This window comes from Vicia villosa, linkage group LG5 (assembly GCF_029867415.1).
Source record: "Vicia villosa cultivar HV-30 ecotype Madison, WI linkage group LG5, Vvil1.0, whole genome shotgun sequence".
In the NCBI taxonomy this organism is placed as follows: Eukaryota; Viridiplantae; Streptophyta; class Magnoliopsida; order Fabales; family Fabaceae; genus Vicia; species Vicia villosa.
This window is the reverse complement of record NC_081184.1, coordinates 128,618,300-128,623,826: the sequence shown is the minus strand read 5'-3', so window position 1 is coordinate 128,623,826 and position 5,527 is coordinate 128,618,300. Positions and strand designations below refer to the sequence as shown.

Sequence of the window (5,527 nt, the reverse complement as noted above, 5' to 3'; positions counted from 1 at the left end):
TAAAAATAAGGGAAATTCTACGGTGCATTCGCCCGTTTGACTTCAGTGGTGAAGTCACTGTCTGACCAATCAGAATTAAGCCCTAAGCCCTAATAGTGCCACAGTGGACTGAAGCATTAAATGACCTTATTGACACTTACTGTGGTAATTTTATAGTTTATATATTGCAACTTAGTCCCTAACATATTAATATTGTTTTTAAAATGTAATATTTTTATTAAAAGATCAATTAAAATAAAATAAAGTATATCCACATCTTCCTCACTTCATCATCACCATATTCACGTTCTCCTTTCATTGAAACACAGAAATCTCCCACTCTCAAGAACTCTAATCCCTAATCGCCATTTTTGCACTCTTCATTTTACAGCGTCAACCGACGACGATTCTCTCTCCTCCCAATTCATCCCCGAATTTCACATCCACCGTCAATGATTTCTCACATCCACCGTCAATGATTTCTCACCCTCAATCTTTCAACCAAACACAGACCAACAATCTGTAACGCAATCAAACCCACTTTATCCTCCAACTGGCTTGTTTCCCATGATTTATCTGCCAAAACCGCTTCTCCATGGCTTCCCAACTTCGAAGAACTTGACACCACCAACATGCTTCTCCGTCAAAGGATTGTCTTTTTTGGGTTCTCAGGTTATGAATCTTGTTTCCCGTTCTTTTGGGTTGGTGGGGTTGTTGCTGTTATTTTGATATTTTAGGAGTACCCTTTTGTATCTTTTGATGTTTTTATGGGAAATTTACAAGCTTTTTCATGTGGGTAGATTCAGTCTAATAGCATGCTCACAACAGCAGAAAAATGGACAAATAGGAGAAAAGGGTTAAAAAAAAGAGAGTTTTTACGATAATAGGGCTGAATTGCAGACAAGGTGTTTGATGTTGTTGATTTTGGGATTTTTTGTATGGTTGTTAGTTAATTTGGTAGAAAAATGAAAAAACAAAGAGGGGAAATGAAATGGAACTGAAGAGATGGTATCTGATGGTGTCTGCTTGTGAATTTCTTTGTTTGAGCAGGTGGATGATACGACAGCAGATTTTGTAATCAGTCAACTTTTGTTTTTGGATGCTGATGATCCTAAGAAAGACATCAAGTTGTTCATAAATTCACCTGGTGGTTCTGTTACTGCTGGTAGGTAAACAAGTGTAAACAAAGTTTTATACTTCTTTTTTTACGTGTTTGTTCTTATCTGTGCACTTGACTCGTTGTGGATCTACTTGAATCTCGAGCTCAGTTTTGTCGATTGATTGCGCATAGATGTTTACTTAATACCTTACACAAGATTTTAGCTTTTAATAACTCACATTAGTTTGTTGATTCACTGCTTGTGGTAACTGTTAGAATATAGAACATGGAGGAGTTTGTTAGGATTTAAGCTAAGGAGTTAGTTAAGGAAATTATTAGTTAATGGGGTAGTTAGGATTATCATGTATAAATAGGTGATTATTGTAAATGTAAACATTTGTGAATAGAATAAATTGTTGATCACTGGAATTTACAAGCAAATTCAGACATTTGAAAATGGCATCCCGTTTTAGCTTTTGAACAGTTTTATCCATAAGGAACTCGGTTTATTGAATCATTGAGTATTGGAAAGGAACTGCCTTTAATGAATCTGAAATAAGTCTGTCTTCTGCAGGAATGTGAATTTATGATGCCATGAAGTTATGCAAGGCAGATGTGTCAACAGTTTGTCTCAGACTTGCAGCATCCATGGGTGCATTTCTCCTTGCTGCTGGTACAAAAGGGAAGAGATATTGTATGCCGAATTCTAGAGTTATGATCCATCAACCGAAATCTGATGATGATGACCTTTGCTATTGAGGAGTTAGGGATCAACATCTTTCAGGTTAAAATTGGAGAATCAAATTTAGAATCCATCAACTTGTTCAAAAAATTGGTTTGTCTATAAAACTTCTATATCTTTCAAGTTCATGTACTCTAGTGTCAAGAAGCTTCAAGTGATTTCTATTTGTTAAATTCTCTTCTGCTGACTTAGCTTTTGGCTTTGATGTAGGGGTTTGTGGAAACTTCACATAGCAACATTTTCAAAGAGGTCAGCATACTTAATTCCAAGTTTTTAGAAGGCACCTTAACTTGTTGGCTAAAGTGCCTATGTTCTGTTCTCTTTAAGAAAGAATTGCAATCAAATTGTTTTTGTAGTTTTAAAAATCAAATTTCCGACATCAGCATGTGAACTAAGATAAGTCTCATTTTGGCTTCCCCAGTTTTAATTCACTGTTGGAATAATAATTCAATAAATATCCATATAAGATGTTCGTAACTGTGAGTTATTTGTTTACTATAAAATGTAACAACTAGCTCATTTTTCTAATTGAGCTGCAGGTCGATACAAACCGATTCTGGTTCGGTCTCGTCATATGTATAGTATGATTTTTCGGTGAATGTTGTTCATAGTATTAGTCATTTAGTACGCCATCAAAAGTCATTTGGAACGACGTCGGAACCAACTCAGATTTGGTTAATGTTGTCATGATTGATGACAGAGCGGGGGACTAATAATCAGTTCACGCAAAGAATTCGTATGACTTTAAGGGGTCTATCTTCTAGGGGTTTCAATCATATCATAGACGATATCATATTCCCGGAAAAATCGAAGAGCGCCATGGATGTAATTTCTAATAAAAGTACTGAGCCTAAAACATGAACGGACAGCGGCAAAGGCTAACGGCAACATCACTGTTCTTTAGTTCTTTGCTTTTCTTCTTCGCTTTCTTCTTTTTCCGATTTTGATTAGCGATCTCAAATTGAGTCTTGTTGATTGCGTGTTGTTGATAGAATTAGAAGTTGACTATCGTGTTGTTGTTGATGCAGATGAATGAAGATGAGCGACGTGTATTTCATTGCAAAGATGATGAAGCTTCAATGGCTCTGAGATTGGTGCGATAGAATTGCGTTTATCAATCGATGAAGAGAAAGAATCAGCAGAGATAGAGAGAGCTCTCTGTGTGATTGAAGAACTGTGAAGATGAACGAAATGGAGAGTGAATTGTGGAGGAGAAGAAGAATGGTGGAGGAAATGGTGGAGGAAAGATGGTGTGGGAAAGTGGAGAAGAGAATCCAGAGACCCTGTAAGTGATGGAAGTGCTGACTTATATAGATTCAAAAGGCAGAGACTTCAGGTTGGTTATCCTTCTGATTCTTTGTTTCATGTTAGTTACAATTCGGTTAGGGATTAGTTATGAAACTGTTAGAAGTTAGGGTGAAACTGAATTGACAGTTAGTGGGTTGTTGGGTTAGGATAGGTTAGTTGTGAGTCGTGACTGACTTACTACTACTGATAAATCAAATGAAAGATTCAGATTAATAATTCAAATCAAATGTGTTTGTACTGATCTGAAACTAAGTTTCTTCTGGTAGAAATTAATAAGTTTCTGTTAAAGTTGGTCCTGCACATCCAATGCTCTTATTTGTATTTATTTAGGGTTTTTCTTTATCAACATGTTTGTTTTAGTCAATTAATTCACAAATCTCATTAACTCATCTATTAATTTGTTTTTGTTATCGTGATTTTCCATTCAAATCTTTATTTATAAAATATTGGCATGACATAATCACTAACTAATTTTCATGTAAGACTACCACAGTAATAGCCATAGGGACTTCTCTATTTTTATAAAATATCATGTCAGAATTCAAATGTTTGACAAAATATTTTGGATGAAGAATTACTATACTGACAATTTTGTATATAATCCGTAAACTGAGAGGCTAAAATAAAATAAAAAGCTTGGATAGGGACACAACTGAAAGATACTAGGACAGCAAATTTTATACAGCTATCCTGGCGGAGCTAGCCTACAATATATTGTTTCCTAGCTATTCCTTGTTCTGAAGCATAAATGTTTGTTTGCTTGATCATTTATTTCTATCATTCCCTCGTTCAATCATGGGTCTACCTCTTGGATCCAAGAGTGCTCCTATCATATTTGATATTACACATGATACTGTTTCACCCACTTTGTCTACTAACATCTTGTTCGTTAAACATAAGTGTCAGTCTTATTGATTTTTATAGGATACCTTCACTAAAAATTCTGTTGTGATGTGATGCCCCGACTCGGCAATTCGTATTACTTGTGAGAAGTGCTACTGTTTGGATATTTTTATTTTGTTTCAACATTTCATTCTTCGGATAGAACTATTGATATGATTAGAGCTGATGATGTAAAGATCAGCCGATGATGTTATTTCTCCGAAAAAGATCAGCCGATGGTAACATTGAAGAGGTTCTATGTATACCATGTATGTTGTTCAAGTACACACACATCTTTTTTTGGTTTATTTTGATAATGTGCAGGGATATAGTATGGACTGAAAGAATTTCGGTTATGTACGATGCGGGTTATGAATGTGGTTTTGGTAGCAAGTGTTCAAAAAAATTGCTTAAGTTCAGTGATGTTGCTATAAGAGCATATATAGTTTTCTGACAGTGAAATCAAAGGGAAATCAAAGGGCTTATCGTGATAAAATTTATTTCTGTTGTATGTAGTTCTCGTTGGATCTGTAAAAAAAATGTGATGATTGCTATTTGCTATTCACTCTAAATTGGAGTTCCCTCGAGCTCAAACAACATAATGAAAAACTCACATGGAAAGTAGTATATATGTTTGAATATTTGTATCCAACTTCAGCAAGCTCTCATGCATTCACGTTAATGCTCTTCAAGGTAAATATGGCAAAATGGGTGCTGCTGTTAGACATTAAACTGAAGCAGAAAAATTGAATTAATCAATATTTTTCTAAGTATGATGTTTTATAATGGGATTTATCTTAGTCATAAATCTAACATGTTTTTGTTTGCTGTAGTGCCTAATTGATGAAGTTTTTCTAAGTATGATGTTTTATAATGGGATTTATCTTAGTCATAAATCTAACATGTTTTTGTTTACTGCAGTGCCTAATTGATGAAGTTTTGGACATTTTTACAGTGAATATTTAATGAAAGATATTCTTTCAAATGTAAGGAAGTAAAAGGGATTTTACAGTGAATATTTAATGAAAGATATTCTTTCAAATGTAAGGAAGTAAAAGGGATTTTGATTGGCATTTTTAAAAATTGATCTTAACGGGATTCGAACTCACTCCATCTAACTAAATGCATGTATTGCTCGCCACCAGACTACTCATGTTTTTTGTTAAATGTTGGCAAAACATAAGTATATAATGAATACTTTCTTTAGTAGCAAATTGGCATATTTAATGTATATAATGAATATTTTATATATTAATATTAAATTTTATTTAAAATGTTAAATAATAATGGTAGGTTTTTAAATATTTAAACGTTGATAGTTTATAAAACAAATTTTAAAATGTTAATAGTTTTGGTTTAAAAAAATGTTAATAGTTTAAATATTAATAATTGAATGATTAAATAGTAAAAAATATTTAATTTTTTAAATATTTAGTTCATTAAAGTCCTTATATTTATAATTTTTCATTAATTTATAAATTAATTATTTAATAAATTATATAATTGAAAGTTTAATA

At 33.3% G+C, this 5,527-nt stretch overlaps 1 long non-coding RNA gene across 4 annotated transcripts; it reads left to right on the top strand.

Moving 5' to 3' along the window:
* Positions 1-242: 242 nt before the first annotated feature.
* Positions 243-5,294, top strand: LOC131602448 (uncharacterized). Of its 4 annotated transcripts, XR_009284091.1 has the most exons (6): positions 243-651; positions 1,030-1,144; positions 1,653-1,913; positions 2,031-2,069; positions 2,360-4,703; positions 4,932-5,294. It is a non-coding gene; the product is annotated as an uncharacterized LOC131602448 (long non-coding RNA). The 4 variants fall into 4 exon arrangements; XR_009284094.1 differs by lacking the exon at positions 4,932-5,294 and having other exon boundaries at positions 250-651; positions 1,653-1,862; positions 2,849-4,649; XR_009284093.1 differs by lacking the exon at positions 4,932-5,294 and having other exon boundaries at positions 250-651; positions 1,653-1,862; positions 2,360-4,649.
* The last annotated feature ends 233 nt before the right edge of the window (positions 5,295-5,527 follow it).